The sequence below is a fragment of the Centropristis striata genome, chromosome 13 (genome assembly GCF_030273125.1).
Source record: "Centropristis striata isolate RG_2023a ecotype Rhode Island chromosome 13, C.striata_1.0, whole genome shotgun sequence".
Taxonomy (NCBI): Eukaryota; Metazoa; Chordata; class Actinopteri; order Perciformes; family Serranidae; genus Centropristis; species Centropristis striata.
In genome coordinates, this window is record NC_081529.1 from 25,565,234 (window position 1) to 25,583,785 (window position 18,552).

General features: G+C 37.7%; 1 protein-coding gene across 1 annotated transcript in view; it reads right to left on the reverse strand.

Annotated features, from left to right (window-relative positions):
- Positions 1-18,552, reverse strand: part of elfn1a (extracellular leucine-rich repeat and fibronectin type III domain containing 1a) — a 78,028-nt gene that overhangs the window by 19,788 nt on the left and 39,688 nt on the right. Inside the window, exon 2 of the mRNA XM_059348710.1 lies at positions 7,319-7,409. The gene's annotated coding sequence lies outside the window, so the exon portion shown is untranslated. The remainder of the gene's footprint in view (positions 1-7,318; positions 7,410-18,552) is intronic.

Below are 18,552 nucleotides of genomic sequence, written 5' to 3' on the forward strand. Positions count from 1 at the left end.
CTCATTCTGACTTTTTATTGACTGTATTCATACATCGTGGGATGTAAATATTTTATACTTACCCTATTGTTTTATTGTTTGGGTTTCTGGAGACCTCAGACCCATTTTACAGCAGGTTCTTATTGTTTTATCACTATGATACGAACTTTTCCTTATTTTGTTAATACAATTGATGTCCATATGCTTTATGTTTCTGAATGGCGTTTATATTACTTTATATTCAGCAAAGCATCCCCTGAATACAAAATTTGTGTTATTTTTTTAAACTTCATTGTGTAGGATAACATACTGTGCTGCCTATTTCTTTGGAGGGTAACGACTTTTTGATGAACAAAATAAATATTCTCCATGCATAGCTCATAAAACGTACAAAAAATGAAATCGTTTCTTATACGTAACAACAGCAACAATAGCTTTATGGTCATTTCAGCATTTTGCCACTTTCATCAAATGTGCATCCCAACTGAAGGGTAACAGCTTGAATACTTTTCTACATATTTAATTATAATAATCCAAAACAAATATATATTTGTTATAGGGAAGATTTTTTATTCATTCTTATCAAGATGGGAGCACACAAATAAGCTTTCTTTATGCAAAAAATGTAGATTTATTATTGGATATTAATCAACAACATAGAAGTTAGAGAGCAACACATTCATAGAACTGGAGTCATGTTGAGTGACTCAGAGGTTACTGTGAGTCTTGTAAAGTCTCGTATCTCTGTGTGTTGGATGTCTCTTAACCCTTTATCGGGCGAAGAACTATATTTGGTAACTTCAGTGGATACCAATATTAATATTCTAATATTTAGAGAAAAAAGTTGCAAATTTACTAGATTAAAGAGGCAAATCTACAAGAAAAAAAGTCGCAGATTCACGAGAAAAAAGTGGAGAAAAAAGCAACTTTTTTCTCACCGATTCACCACTTTAAATCTCATAAATCTGCAACTTTTTTTCTCGTAGATTTGCCACTTTAATCCTGTAAACTTTTTTCTCAAAATATTTTCCCCCTCCCCTGGGTCCATATGTTTTTTTTTTTACACATTCTGGCTGTTTTTAATATCCTCCAATATTCTCTAGGGTTGAAATTTGGAATTTGCAAGTATTTCAATTAGTTTTTTAACCTTTTAAGGGTTAAAGGCAAAAAGTATAGTAAAGTAGTCTGACGCAATACAAATTATTTCTTGCAGGCCCTTGTCTGCATGCTAGATATATAAGATACGACTGTCTATCGATCGTTAGCTGTGTACTTGGCTAGCAAATGGTAATTAAGACTAGATGTACTCCAGTGGTAACTTAGTTCACAGTAACTATAAATAACTTTGGTCTTATCGAAGGACCCATCTGTCAGTTCTTTGGAGCTGAACATAATTCAAATGCCTTGTTCTGTGTCCATTGCTTTCTAGTTGCCATACAACTTTGTGCAAAGGGTTATCATAACACAACCTGCGTTGGTGGGTGAAAATAATTAGTGGGGCTCAATTAAATCTGTGTTAATGCATTATAGCATTTAATTAGACAGCTACTACTGTATTAATACATTCAGCAGTAGGGTCTGGAGAAGCAAAAACAATGTAAACAAAACACAAAGGTGAAACATTTAACCATAAGAAACGCTTGTGCTGAAGTTGTGATCATCATGAAAGAGCAATATTATAAAATGTAATCAACAATAGAGCCATAAAACAATAACCCTCCCCAACACCTCTATTTCAAAGTAAAACATAACCCTGTGACTTCAAACTCATCAGAAAGTGTTCTACCATGTGAGGCAATTTCCAATTACATTTATCATGCATATTTTTTTTTCATAATACACAACAACAATGACTGGTGCGAAAGGGACTTGACTATGCAAAGGGTGTTTACTGATTTAATGTTTTTTGGTGTGATTTGGATCCACTCATCCTCTGCAGGGCAAAGCCTTTAATCTTACGGTGGCCATATTTCTGATAGATGTGGCTCTCATCACTGAATTAATAGACTGAGGGAGCATCAAGTGAGTAAATTGATCGCTAAAAATTACAGCACATTAGAAGTGATGACAGCCCGGGCGGGCCAATTGAATGAGTTCAATTCTGAGATTGCCCCAACACAGAACCACAAGCGAACCACTGAGAAGGCATTATGTCGGATTGTGTTTTATTCTGATTGAACACCATAGTAATACTCAATCTAGAAGGTAAACCAGCCATTAAGCCTTTTAAATATGGATATTGCTGCCATAATGGATGTGGTCTGTTGCATTGATCTTGCATAAAAAGAAAAGTTAGTTATCAAGTTGACATCCCAGCAACTAACTCGTCAATGCAACTACATAAACCAATGTTTTATTTACAACAAGTTGTTTTTCCTGTCCTGAGGGCATTGATCATTGGGCACCAAGAACTGCAGCCAACATGAGGGATAACAGGCCAGAGTCAAATCGATGCATTGAGCGAATGCAGTGGAAGGGTTAAATTCCTTTGATGAGGAGAGAGCCCAATAATTGCCAACCATACGGATGTTTTATAATCACTTTATGTGACCAATTTAAGGCTCCCTCGGGATCCATGTCTCTCACAGGCTAATCCATGATGCTCTTTACGGTAATCCATTCAAATAACTCTTCTCTAGTGCCATCAATTAAGAATCCAGGTTGATGGAGGAGCTGGCACTATGCAGCTTGATTGGGATGAAGGTGCTGTGACCTGAACGGGAGAATGATCATCACAGTGATCAATAACAGCTTGATGATCTGAATCCCATATACTGATTTGAAAGGTAAAACTGAAAAACATAGAAGTGATGACGGACTATCACACCAAAATCACAGTTCCCTAACTAACTAACCCTAGTATTTCAGAACTAAAGGCATACACTAGTATTTGTTCATAACAAAATATTGAGCCTCTTGAAATCTCCACACATATGAACAGATTTGTTCATGTGATTTAAGAGAATTTGTGGCTTAAATATACTTTGAATTTTCTGACAGTAAGAATAAACGTAATGTACAAGACCTGTCATATAACTCATGCACATGCCTTTTCCTACAGAATTCGATAGAAATGGAAAAAGTCTCTCTCTGTTCATCTGTTAACCATTCACAAAACAACCGTTCATCCGATAGTCTTCACACTGCATGCATTATGTACACCATGCAGTGTATTTTGAGCGGACCCCTATTGTTACTGTTACACTGGCATAAGGCACGCTGGGTACAGCCCGCTCACCATCGCTTGCTATAGTTCATTTAAAAATGGATGAAGAAAGGGAGACCGCAGAGACCGGAGATGTTACATTGTATTGAACTCAAACACTTTCAGCATCAGCAATGTAACTTTAGAATGAAGGCTGTTTCCCCTGGAGATAGCTTGGCTGGTAGCTAATGATGTGAATAGTCTACCATTGCTCAGGAAAGCAACTATGTCAAGGCAAGACCCAAAGAAGTGCATTGTCGAGTGTGAAGCTGTTCTCGAAGCTGTTCTCGCTGCGGTTCTCGAATGCTGCAAGCAGCAATACTGGAGGTCAGCTTACTAAACGTACAGAAAGGACACCAAATATGTTACATAGGTTAACTTAGGAACATGATTTAATCTACTTACTTATTTTAGCCCAAACAATGATTTTTTCCCTTAACCTAACCAAATCGTGTTGTTGCCTAAAGCTAACCGAACTGTGCAACAAGATCTCCAACCTAAATGATAGAATAGGACTCCGGATCGTTCTAAAAATAGCACACGTCATTATACATACACGTTTGCAGTTCTACGAAAGGCTGCAGTTGTATTTAATTTAGGCTACTAACCTGGTTTACGGCAAAAAACGTACTGGTTAGGAATTATTAAAGACAGTTTAAACAGTAAATTAATCTATGTGAAGGCTGGAAGTGTTGTAGTTACGAGAGTGACGTGAGCCACAGAAGTTAGGAAAAAAATGTAAGTTACGTAAAAAATAATTTACTTTTGTTTTGACACGGGACACAAACCCGTTCTCCTGGGTGAAAGTCTGCCACTTGTTCAACCCAAGCACCTCCCTTTCTTCCCATCCTGAGTGTGATATCCGGCATTTAAATTTTGCATCAATCATTACTTCTGCATCTGCAAGATGCCGGAGGACAGTCTAAAATGTAAATGTGAGTCGTATTTTGCTGCATGTACAAACGGCCTCAATTGATGTTTTTGAGGGAAGACCAGTCTGAATTGAGACATTTCACAACATTAACCACATGTTTAAAACTGCAACCATTATGTTTAGGTATGAGGGCATGTTGATATCCTGCCACCAGTATGGGAGCTCATTTGTGGGCTGTATTAGAGGGCAGGAACAGACGACCTATGTGGTCAAATGGGTTGAAGAAGTTCATGGGCCTTCTTGTGAACAGGTGGAATTCATCAGGTTGAAACAAATTGTTGAGGTCAAGCTTGAGTATGTCAAGGTTAAGAGTCTGGTGAGTCCGACTTAGAATGAACGAACCAGTCTCGCAGAAAAAATATGAAAGGATTTTTTTAACTAAGAATAGGATTTTTTCATCCTGCACATTGTGTATAAATCAGGGAAGTAAAAGCACATATCTCTGCAGGGAAGTAGGAATTATGGGTCCCCTTAAAGAATATTGGTCTGGACACTCTTTTTTTTTAAATAACATAATTAAACTGGGAGTTTTGTGGTCCCTCTCCAGCTCTGGGCTAACAGACTTGTCACTAACTTTCACCAGCAGCAGCAGCAGCAGCAGCAGCAGCAGCAACACTACATCTTCAGCTTTAAAGACAGCGGTTAAACCTCCCTGCTACTCTTTCATTCGTTGCCAAAGTTGTTTTAGGATGGCAATAAATAGTATGAATGTACGGACTTGTTGTGCTTCTTATGCATAATGTGGTCTTATATTTATACCCCAAGAATCGGTAAAGCAGAAATATTTCTGGACAGTTCGACATAAGAAAAATCCTTTTGGCCGTACTTGAAAGGCAACAGGGATTAAATAAAAAATCATTCAATTGAACCAGCACTCAAACACATATTTGATGTGTCCAATTGATTTTATTTTTGAAGTCTGTCCAAACATGCCTTTTCCTTATGTGATTAACAAGAATATATATACAAAGACTCATTGTCTCTCAACTTCTAGTGTAAATAAAAATGCCATAAATAGCTGCTCCCATTTAAAAACAAAGACTGAAATGATGTGAACATGAAAGAAACACATAAAAAATACAGTAGAGAGGATTTATTTGGTTAGTGATGACACTAAAACAGCAGAATCAGTATCTATTCAAGTGCTTTCTGGCAGATCTCAAACACTGAATGTCTTGCTGATTTAGACGATGATACTGAATACATTACTGTACTGTGAGAAACTGTCTTTAAATAAGTCTTTATCATTCCTACATAGCTTTGTTTTCAAAGCATGACGTTATTATCATTCTTCCCTGGGGGCCTCTCCATTTTCAGACTGCATCTCTGTCTTTTCATTTTTGTTTAACAAGCATTGTGACTTTAGTTTTGCAGAGTAAGTATTAACAAGAACAAAAGTTTATTGCTCCACTAGCAGCCCCATGAGGCCGGCTATCTCATTTTACAAAAAATAACGTTGTATGGATACAAAATAAAGATACTTTGCGTTTTTTAGATCTTTACACCAGTCAGCCACACACGCTCAGCTCTGCTTTAAACTTAACGCTATTGACATGCGAACTGTAACAGAGCTAAATAAGCTCTAAGTAAGTAAGTTAAGTGGACTTTTTCACCTGCTTTGAGCTTTATGTAGGACACGGAGGACTGTAGGACTACATTTTCAAAGGTTACAGTTTACTTTTCATTTTTCTTCTTCTGCTGCAATTAAGTGAACGGCAAGAGTAATGTGTTAAATTTAGAACAAGCTCTGCTGCTGCTGACATGTGCCTTAATGAAGCCATAGGGCACTCTCCATCTGCTCTGCTTTACCATGACAGACTAGCTGAGATACTAGTGAGTGAAATGTATTCCAAGAAAGCGAGTCTGTGATGATTAAAATTTGAGGGCCACATCCCTTTTGTGAACGGCCTCTCAATTAGAACTAATTGTTCAGTGTGCACACACCCGTCCTGCAACTGTACACACATCAGCCAATGAAAGTACTCATTTGTTGCCCAGTCGAAAGCAAAAAGGACAGAACAAAGCAAAAGCAAAAAAACCCATTCTGTATCTTTAAAGAGGCATAAAAGATCATATGGTGGCTAGTATATGAAAGCTTAAATGTGCATATTTATGCTGATATGCAGCCCTCTTTGGCATAAAGGTGGTAATAAACTTATTAAATTCAGTGTTTAATTTTTTGCTGCAGGTTTTGATCTTTTCACACCGTCATTTAAGGGCAACTAAATCATAGTGTTTTCAATTATTTTAATAATTAAAGTTTGAAGTGAATTATTAAAAGGAAGATTAGAGTCATTGAGGAAAAAATTAAATTTTTATCATAATTGTTGCAAAGAATGTCCTTTGATGAGGTGGTTATAACTGGGTTATAAAAATAGAACTAGTGAAAAAAAACTAGACATTCATAGACATTTTATTCTAATACTCACACTCAGATTTCACAAATAAGAAATAGAAGTAGTAGCCTATTAAAGGAATTTTTCTGATTTTTTGAGGTTAGGTTATATGAGGTACTTATCCGTAGTCAGTGTATTACCTGCAGTAGATGGCGTTTAGCACACCCCCAGTTTGGAGAAGCAGGCGGGAGGACAAACAGTGTACCACTGCAGCGGGGGCAGCAGCAAAACCTAAAAGGCCCATCTAAAAAATCTATATAGGTTTAACTTTACGCTATGTTTAGAAACATTCTCACTGGTTTACCTTCTTATCAGACAGCCCTGCTTAAGTTTAAAAGGGGAAACTGAAGCCATTCTATGCTCTCTTTAAAGCCACCAGACTCCCTTGACAAAAACAGTAATTTGACCTCAGAGAACATGGTAGTTACCGGTCTACAACTCCTTCATCTGTAAGTTGTTTGTGTTAGTGTGTGACCTTGGTGTTTTAAAGCGATTCTCTTGAAAAGACCCCAGTTTATAAATCCTAAACATTTTAGTTTCTAGTGCTGAGATGCAAACGTAAATTTAAAAAAATCTGTTGTAGAAAACAGGGAAACCTGAACAACAACAAGATTCTACAGAGTGATATTCAGACTGTCAACTCTCTGGATGACATGTCCTTTGAGTGATTTGTCTTAGGCTCTATACTTGTCATGTGCATTGACCAGTGGATTAGCGGTGGATTCTCTGTGATCCTCTTAGGGGGTGTTTGCTCATGCAGACCTGCAGTCCACTCCATGCTACAAGCAAAATACCTGCACTTACCTCTGGAATCTAGGTTGAAGTCCTCAGTGTGAGAAAGCATCCCTGGTGTCCTCCAGCAGTGCAGATGTTCATTGATTTCTCATGTTGAACTCTATGGAAAAAAAGAAATGATATAGAAAGATATTAAGTCATTATGAGCAACTCAAGATATTGTAAGTTAACAAGTACTTCACACATTCATGTAACACTCAGGTATTTAAGCCAACATGTTGAATTCATTCCATGGAGGCCAGTCTTAATGGGGCATGTAATAAAAAGCTGCTTCTTCACAGGATAACCTTCTTTTGGCATTGCGGTCCACGAAATGAATTCAGCTGCATGAACGTTCCTTTTTTCTCTCATTTTTTTTTCAAGAATTGGCACCACCTCATTAACCTTATCTAGCAAGCAAAAGCTAATGAAATCCTCTGTTTCAGTGTCCGGTCTTGCCAAAGTTAGTTTTACTAATTAATCAAACATCAGGTCCCCCCCTATCATCTTAATGACACCCCGTAAAGCAAATGAGAATGTGCTGCACACACTGCCTAAGGAGAGACTGCATGGGCACATCTTCATGCATTTTTATTGGGAGTTAAAGTTAAGTTGAAATAAAAGAGAAGGAGAAACGTTAAAGAGAGATTGATGTTTTGTATTCCCTCCAAAAGCGAAATAGAAATGAAATATGATTTCCTCATCTTTTATCCATGTTTCGTTCTTGCTTGTACGATTCTGTTTGTGGAATCTGTATAGCATGCAGTGATCCAAAGCGGCAATTTTCCCACCTACATACATATTAATATCTGCACAAGACAAGCTCCAGATTACAGCACAATCAGTATTCATATTACTACTCTTGCTCTAATGAAACAATTCTGTGTTCTCATCCCTTGTGATTCAGAGTGTACGACATGCTGTATCAGATGAAAAGCACCAGCAAAATTCAATCTCAAACAATCAGTAATGGAAATCTGCAAAATGGCTAGATTTTCAGTAAATGAGAGGACAATAGATAATGCAATTCAATTAGCTACTAAGGCTGCTATTTGCATCCCAGTGAAAGGGGTGATAGTTTAAGTGGCCCAAGGCAGCTGCCTTTCAGCAAAGGCCTGTGACAACACAAAAAGCAGCGGAACCAAGAGAAAAGGCGAGTTTGGGAGTCTTCAGCAGTATTCTTTTAATTACTCATCATAATGAGTCCATTTAGCTGTTCAATGACCCATTTTACGGCATTGAACAGGCATGGGAAGCTCTCTGTCCTTGGCAGGGTCAGTCCTGCAGCTGCCCCAGCCTGCCATGCTTTAACCAAGAGGGAACATTTCTTTCCCCCCACTGGGCTTTAACAGACAGGTTGCTCAAGACTTTTCCCTCAAAACACATTTGTATATGTTCACGCTGGCTGTATAGGGGAATTCAACAGAAATGGGAGAAAAAAAAAAAATTCTTCATGCATGTTGATGGGTTTGTTATATTGGCACCAACCATGAAGTTGCCCCCCAAACATTGTCCAATAGGGCTATAACAAATAGTTAAAATATTAGTAGCTTGAAATGTATTTCATAATGTTGTCAAATTCAAGCTGTTAGATAATAATACAATTGGTAAATTGTTGGTTTTGCTGGTCTAGTCCAGTGCATGAGCTGAATCGGTTTGATTTTATGCAAACTGACTCAGCCAGCATTTGATATTACGGCAAGTTTGGCAAGGCAAGTCTATTTTTATAGCACAATTCGGACACAGGGGCATTCAAAGTGCTTTACAGGGGCAAGATTAAAATACATAAAACACATTAGAAGACATTTAAAAGCGAATTTAAAAAAAAGGGGGAAAAAAGGAATGAATAAAACATTTAAGAGCGAATGAATAAAAATTACAGGTTAAAATGGAAACAGAAAAGTCTTCAGACTTGATTTAAAAGAGCTGAGAGTTGCAGCAGACCTCAAGTTCTCTTTATGACAGAATCAGTGCAACATTCAACTTGAATTTACAGCATTTACAACACACAGGCTGGACTTTTTTTCTTTTAGCGTGATGATGTCATAAAATATGATGACAGACACCTGGAGCTTTCCACAAAATCTTCAATGACAGCTTAGAATGTAAAAAAAAATGACATTCAGTAAAGCCCTGGTGTCCTATATGCACAGTAAAAAAATAATATATATAAGTAATGATAATGTATACTGCTACAGTGAGCAACCATGTATGGGTCACAGTGGTGTCCATTGGCAACTCAGTTTGCCTTATTACTATAGTTTTTGACTGTTTTATATGGAGATGTGGAGCTGTATTCATCCACCATATTTTTCAACATCTTACTGTGCAAAGACTCTTTTGTGTTGCTTTTCATAAGACATGATGTACGTGAGGATGGGTCAGGCTGCAGCCCTGGAGGAACGAGTGCAGGAGGGGAAGAGTGGAGGTGCTGAGGAGAAACAGACCCCATATGGTCTTGAGGAGCTGGAGTTTCTGGCACATCTCCAGAATGCTGACCCAGAGCATTGAAAGGTTGAGCACTGGCACCGATCTGACTGATTCTGCCCAGCTGCTGACGTGCAGAGGAGCGCACATGGATATGAGGACAAAAATAGCTTGCTGGGATCCACAGCTTGACGCAACTGTTCAGAATTTAAATCACTGCCAATTTATTCTGTTCCACGTCAACTTCCTATGAGATGACTACCGTCACAGTGTAGCAATATTTAGTTATTGTGCATAAAGGATGTTTCGGTTAATTTCGTTTGATCTGTGCTATTACTGCCCTAAGTAGATGCTTTAGAGAAATAAAATCCAATTTGTAACATATTAGGAGGGAGATTTTAGATTTGCTATTCAAAACTGGTCGTGTGCAATCCATTTGAATAAAGAAAGCAGTTTAAATATTCAGAAAAGAAGTGACCCCAAGTCAATTTATGTGTGCCCTCTACATCTTATTGTATAAAAAAGGCAAACCATCTTGTTGTGCCCCTTCATTAATTGAAGAGATTAGTGTGCTTAAGAGGTTTGCAGAGTAACGACTCTTCATTTAAAACAAAGATAGGAGAGATTGAGATTCTTTAAATGAATATTTAGAGTTAATAAATCAACCGGGAGGTTCATTCTCCCATTCCACCAATGTATGCACTCCCTTCATTTTTCTGTTTGATACATTTAATAATTTAACTCATTAACAGCAGGAACTATAATATATGTAACTTAATATAGCTGTACTTGGGAGGAAGATATGTAATCAAGTGGAAATCTCCAGGGCTGAAAACTGAAGCCAACAACTGCAGTTCCTCAAATGGCCACTCAAGGCTGGCTCCAAAAGTGAGTCAATACCCATAGATCCCTATGGCAAAATGCACAACTTTACAGCAGAAGTAAACATATTTACAGCTTTGTAAAAGAAAAAAATGTTTTGCATCTATAGCTAATTTCCTGTTCATTCATTTTAATATATTCACCCTTAATATTATATTAAGTCCCTATAATGTCCAACATCATAGCACAACATTTTGGTCAATCAATCAATCAATCAATCAATCAATCAATCAATCAATCAATCAATCAATCAATCAATCAATCAACCAATCAACCAATCAACCAACCAACCAACCAACCAATCAATCAATACAGTATCACATCCAGTATCACAAAATATAATATGGCTATACTGAAGTGTATCATTGTGCTTTGCCTGACCAACAGTTCAGAAACTCCAATATATTAAATTAACTGTAATATCAAACAAGAAAGAAGAGCAAATCCATAACTTTGACGAGCTGAAACCATTGAATATTTAATATGAAGGCTTGGAAACTGACTTCAATGATTAATCCATTAACAAAATAGTTGCTAACGAATTTCCTGTGGATATATTATATTAGGTATGAATGTCTCAGATAATGTTAATGAATGCACACATCATCATACACACATTTGAATCATCTCTCTGAAAGGAAAACAGCCAGACATTCGCACATTTCTTCAGAGGGAGGTGAAGGAAAGTTAAATAGAACATTTTGAGCCCAGCTTTGAGGAAACCGTTTTTGAAAATGAAAGAGGTTTAAATTTACTGGTTGCAACTGTGAAGCTGATGCAAAGTGTTTACATAAAGACATGATTGCAGCTCTGCCTCTATGTACCTCAAGTGGGAGTCAACTCAAGTGATAAGTGCCTACTGGGTTCACCCAGGAGTACATCAGGTGTTACCAACAACTATCATCAATTTAGAGAAAGTTTCCTTAAAAATGCATTGACCTTGGCACCCTGGGCCATGTCGTGCTGCACACAGCTTCCTGTGGCGTCTAGTTTTGAAATGTATCTAAATTCAAATGACTCTATTTTGTAAATGTAAAAAAAAAGGGGAAAAAAAGCATAGCATCAATCACTTCTGTTTTGGTAACTTGCCAGTGGCCAAACGACAGAAATAAATCTCTGTGTAAATGTGTGAAGATGTGACAGAAGTGTTGCTTTCCAATAAGAATACACATGATTTGCTCCTTGCGTGGTACAGTTCATTCAGAGTAACTTGCATTGAACAAGATCATTTTTAAATGTTGACATGATGACGAGGTGGTGAATACATTTCCTGTTATGTACTTCACTGATCCTGTGCTGCCAATCAAGGAGTAACTCACTTTACAGCATTTGGAAAGCATGGCAGCTGGGGTGGAGGAGGGTGTACAAAAGCACAACCAATCTTTGTAGCATGCTGCACAATCACAGGCAACAGACTGCACAGAGTAAACAGCAGACTGGCTAAAAGTAACACTACTCTTTGAAAGGTCCACTCTGATGTGGAATTATGGAATCAAACTATTGAATAAAATGCTTTTTTCTCTTTCTCGACAGAGAAAGGAATCGCTCAGTGGAGTTGTGTTGGGGAGAATCTAAATGAAGGTGGTTCCAGCTGACCGTGAAATAACTAAAGCGGGGGTTAAGTTATTAGATTTCCATATTATTTGCTAATACTCAAGATGTGACATTCTTGGCTTTACATCTGAGTTATCCAGACTCTGTTGAGCCTGAAGGTATGGAAGTGGAGAGCAACACAGCGAGTTTCCCCTGTGGATAATAGGAGAATATGTGCTGCCTGTTGAACCCATAGACAACAAGCCTTAAGCAAAGCAACACACAAACACACACACACACATGCACAAGAATCCTTCCATTTAAACACTTTGCCATGTGCATGGGTATGCACACAGTAAACTTTGAAATTGCCTTTCTAAAAATAGACACGCAGTAATACTTACAGTACCCTCAACCATGGCAAATGCTTTCTACAGTAAAAAACACATTTAGAGGCAGAATGAGTTTCCTGATAGCTTCATGAAAGCAAGATACTGGTGTGCTATTCCTTCACTCATACAATATTTAAGTAGCATGGCATGCTTTCTAGAGCACACATAATGATGTTGTAATGACTCGACGGTGAAACAGAACATGGATGGTTGTAGACTTTAGTGGCAAAGTACAAAATGATTACACTATACTGAGCTTATGTGGAAATCTTCTGGTTGACAGAAAAGAGAAAAAAAGAGAAAAAAGACGTTACTTTTTGAGACTTTATTATTCATCTGAGATGTTAAAATCTCCAGTCAAATTTTACATGTTACATTCGCTACATTGGAAAAAAATACATGAATTATTCAGTTAAGTGGCAGGTTGTGGTGGTTCAGTGTTTTGAAATTTTACAAGAGTTAACATGCCATTTATTTGTGATGAAATTATGATTATCCTGCCAGTGTTGCATAATCGTATCCTGAATGTACTGTTTGAATGCTCAGTAACATTACATACGGCTTGATTATCAGATTTTTGTTTTGTTCGACTATTATTTTGTTTTTTCCCCCCTTTTTTCCTAAGTAGAAATAATGACGGAACTGCATAACAGTAATTGGTGCTGATTCTTATTAATTTTAATAATAATTATGGATAATTTTATTTTCTAAAAAAAGAATAATGGTTTCATTAGAAAATGTAACAAAGTGACACGTCTGTGTTGAAGGACTCGCTCTCCACAATGGATTCTCACTTTCCATTCTCACCTCTGCTCACGCCAAAAAGCACATGGAAACCCTCTTTTTCTTGCTACTATTTCGTCTTTTTACTTTGTGCAAATCTTTTCTTATCAGTTCAGCCTGTACTTCTGAATTCAAATGCTGTTTCTGTTATTTTTTATTAAGGAATACATGTGTGTATATTTCATAAAATTTTACTTAAACCAGTGTACAGTCTGGTTCAGCCTTTCAGATTCTCAAAGGTGAGAAATAAGCAATCTTGTGCAGATAGAGACCTTGAACCTGGGAGCAACTCACTGAGATGTATGAATAGCAACAGCTATATTCCTTCAAAAAAGGAAATTAATATTAAATGGGCAAAGCTCGATAAATGGACTCATTCCTGCTAAAATGTATTGCTGTAATAAAAATAATACACATACAATAGACATTTTATATCACTATATGGCCGAGCCCTATTATTTAATATTCTATTTAAGAACCTGACACTGTGAGTGCGCTACCTCTTGTGTTGTTTTAACATACAAAAGCTGTGCACTTAACCTTTGCCACATTGAAGGAAACCCTGCTGTTGACACTTCATTTCAGAGGTGCATTCATAATCTTTTGTTCAAGCCATTTCTGTGCTCTGTGAACAGACTGGACCCCAGGGTCCAGAAGCAGGAAAGCTATTAAGTGGCACAAAACTCTTGGGCTGTTTTGTTTTGCCTGGGGAATCATTCATTTAATGTATGATCTTTTCCTTGTACAGTAGTTCCTTCTGCTTAGCTTCCAGGCAACCTCTGAATAGTAATGAATAGTCACAGAATAGCACTCTTTGACCAAGAGTGGCCTTGCACACATGAATGTGACAAAGATATTAATGTACTCCCATGTCTGTTTTTGCTCTCCAGGATTGTTCATCGGGAACATCTTGTGCAGCACCATAATGACTTTTATTCTCGGTCAAAGTCAGATCTCTTGAGTGACACGGGCTGTAATTTGTTATTATCTGGAATAAGTGGGGTGGAATGATAAGGATGACAAGTATAACAGGGGCTCTGCGTGGTTTTACTCCACTGCCTTGATTGCTTTTAGCAGATTTTCTTCAGGGCAGAACCAGCTCAAGAGGGCATTGTGGTGCTGGTATTCTGGGATGACTGTGAAGAACAGCTACGAACATGTGCACACTGAACACAGACTAATGCACAGAGGCTCTTTTCAGGAAAAGAAAAGATTCATGGTACATTATGCACTTTCATTATGGCAGTGCATGATGTCGTGTACAGCACAACTCTATGCCTTTTCTTCACTAATAATGTTCCCTACCTCTTGAAAGTTTAAAATTGAAAAGGCTTGTGCCGACATGAAAATCTATGGACCCTTTGTTTACAAAATAATTGGTCTCATGTGAAGCACGTTGTTTCATATTCTCATGAGTGAACGTTAAAGGCATCTGGGAAGACATATGGTGCAATGAACACTGATGTTGCAGTGACACTCCTGTCCAGCGGCATTCTTTTAATTCAAAATAAAGATCGTATCAAGAAGCAGCTGCAGAATATCTTCAACTACTCTGCACCATTAAATTAAGACCTACAGCAGAGCAAAATTTCACCAACAGCTCCAGCATTAATTTAAAATGAGTCCTGTCATCAGTGCCATCATGAGACTTGAATTCAAACTGTGATACTGAGGATTGCAAAGGAAGTCCATGAAGCATCCAACAGTTCACTGTGGGCATTTTATACTCTGCCTAATTGATATCATCATTGGAAAATCAACATTTTACCCTGAATAAAAATGGACTGAAATACCACAGTTTTATTCTCCTTCACACTGGGTTTATTTCTTTTTTAATAGTATGCACTATTTGCTCCTAATGCATTAGTCTTTAGTTCGTATCATTTGTTGAAGGCCATACATCATAAAACTTAAATAGATACACTTGTGAGTTTGATGAGATTGACTAAGTCACAGTCAGGTTATATGGATAGCTTTAAAGGCAGGCTTTACTGTGTAAAGGACAAAAGGTATAAGCTCGCTATAAAGAGGAGCTTGCAGTTTAATTGATGAGATCAGAGGAGACTTAGAGGACTGTGAGATGTAAAAAGAATTGCTGCATCCCTGGTGAGCACCCTTAAGGCCTTAGAGTTGTTTGCAGAGGTTGTCAAAATGACAGAGTGCTGTAAAATCCTCGTGTTTAAGTTTATTATTAGCCTTAAACCGATCTGGATTTAAATGTTCACTGTGTAGAACAGAGCGCCTGCATTATGTCAAAACTCCAAGTATGAGATGGGAAACACACCCTACATTTAGTGTCAGGTGACGCATATCTGGGGCATGATCTGAAATGAAAAATGGCACAAGTTATCTCGCCTTGTTCAACTCACGATGCTCAGCGTTCACAGGGAGAGAGGGAGTGTTGGGTCCATAGTGCTCCACTTTACATATGTTAACACGGAAATCTGCAAGGCTGCAAGCCAGGGAAGACACAGTGTGCTGAGTGCCCTCATGGTCAGTGTGTTTACGGGGGCACATCCCAGCTTCTCAGCTGATGCACAGGAGGGAGATACTGCAGACTGCCCTCTGTACACATTCCCTCTATGTTCATTATTTAGAGGAAGTGGTCAGCGCTCCAGCCTCCTGCACATTTGCTCTTGTCCATTCATATATTCAACACTGGTAAATGTTAAGAATCAATTTGGCTCTGCAGTCAGACACGATTCCTGCGACTGTTCGTTCATCCGCTCATGAATATGGATCATTCAGACCTCATTGGCTCTTTTTACAGTAATGTGAGTAGTAAAGCCTCGGAAAAATCTCTCCTGACCACAGTGAGCCTCACTTTCCAGGTGAGAGCACTTTATTCTCCCCGCTCTCCCTCTGCAGTAGGCCCACTCAATAAATCACAGTGCAACGCTCCGCCTCTACTCTGCAGCCGCTAAGACACCAATGTCAGTGACTGTGAGGATGAATTGTCATGACTCAGCAAAGACTTGGCTTAAAGAGGCCTGCTTTTCATTTTATATTTCAGGAATTGTTAAACAAATATGTAAAATAAATTTAATCTAGAAAATGACCCTTCAGGGACAATTTGGCCAGAAATTCCTGCAATATGACTGATGATTAATGTAATTGCCTCCTTTGACTGATTGAATAATTAAAAAGGGAAAATGAACAGACATCATCTATAATACAAAGAGTAGAAAGTAACTTGAGATACGAGCATGTACAGGTATTGTTGTCTGTGAGAGACCTGGTCAAAAAAAACTGGTGTAACCTTTCCTGGATCAATTTCCAGTCCACTGTAAAAAAAAAAAAAAACCTCCATAACAAAACATTTTCACATTGCGCCATGCTTGTATAACAATAACCTCGCATCACATGAATTAAACGGATTCTGTGAACCATAAATGCTTTTCATGTTGACACCTTGAAGGAGGACAACCTGTGCACTGCAGCTATTTCCCTGTTGCCTCAATCAGCACTTATAGAATGGATAGGGTAACAAGCTAAGTGTCTGCACTAAAGGCATTATTCAGTGTCTTCATATTGATGGGTCTTGCCAGAGTTGATTCATTAAATGGTTTGAGTGGAGCTGGTAATGCACTTTGGGGTCTGATGAAGCTACAGTGTCAACACTGAAGCCAAGCACTCGAATCAAGTCTTTGCATCGTGCATTCTGCTGTGCAATGAGGGATGTTCATAGAAATGAATTGGTTGGAATGCTTAAATAGTCAGAATATTATCTTATGAAACATCATGCGTATGTGCAATAAAGCCCTAAGATTTAAATACATTTTACTGAACATAGCATATAAAGAAAGTGTACAGTACTAAAACAAAAATGGTTCTTGCTGAAATACCTACAGTATCTGAGTCATCCAAGGATTGAACTTGTTATTAAAGTCTGAGCAGCCGCCAACTCATTGCCCAGAATTATTCACTCAGTTATTCAAGCAGAATTTATTCAGCAACTAAAACTTTTTTGCAAGTGCTAATTATAGCACATTCACTTCACACACATACTTTATATTGTTGCACCATTAAATGTAGCCTACAATACGATTTATTTTTTAGAGACTTTCATTAAGTGCTTGTTATTTTTTTAATTGCAGTTTTTTTTTAACCAAAACTTTGTTACTGGAGTGACATAAAAAGTTAGTGTTACCAAGCCTGATTAAGTAACCAGACAAACGAGTAGTTAAAGTAAAAAGTGTCAGTCCGTAGTATATCTGAAATATAAACAAATGGCTATAAAACATATTTCTGTATATGATATAGATGAAAATATGTTGACCCTCGAGCTTCATCGTTATGCTGATGATGCTCTTCTTTAATTCTATTAGTTCTTCGCACTTTGCCATTTGAAACTTTCTGACTGCTGATTAAACTTTTGGTGATTTCTAATTGTGGAAATGGGTCACTAAATCTTCCCTCTAATAACTATCTTCTGGGTAATGTAATTGATTCTGTTCCATAGTACAAATATCTTAAATGATTATGTTCTATCTTTTAAACTGCATATTTAGCAGATCATCAAAATGCTGCAGTTGGCTTTTTATTTTGGAAACCAGGCTTGATTTTCTTTTTTTAAACCAAAGTGAGGCACTTTCATGAACGGTAGGGATTTTTAAATTTTTAAAGCACTCATCTGCTCAGTGTCTAGGTTTGTGTTGCCTCAGTGAGGACAGTGTGTGCAGATGAACAGTGTTTAGCTTCCCTCCGTGTTGCCAGATCAGGGATCAGGAGAGCCATGACCCTCTGGTGGCAGAAAGCGCCAGATTTCACGCTTCAAATTGTTAAGGTCTGTTTTACATTACGCTTATAAATGCTGCAATTCTGGTTTGCTTTACTGTGTTATAGAGTTATTTCTTGCTGTTTTAGTGACATTTCTGAATCATGGCAAATGAAGATTTTGTGATGTTCATCTTTCAGGACTTAGGAGCTCTGTAAATTTGGGTGAAGCTCGAAATTTTCAGTGCACAAAAAAAATATTGCTTTCAATTTCCAAAGTCTTTATAATCCTAGTTTCTGGTCATAATTACTGTTAATGTGTCAAATTCATTAGCATGCAACGACTACCAGGACATAAATAAAAGATGGCATGCTGTTCACTGTGATGGATTACCTATCTCAGATGACATAAACACACAACAGATTCACCTGGGGGCTCTGGGGAAGATTAAAATCAGTGATTTTAAACACTTAGACACTTCCTGTCTCGAGGCGTGAAGTTGCGAAAGATCTTCATTAACAAAAGTTAAG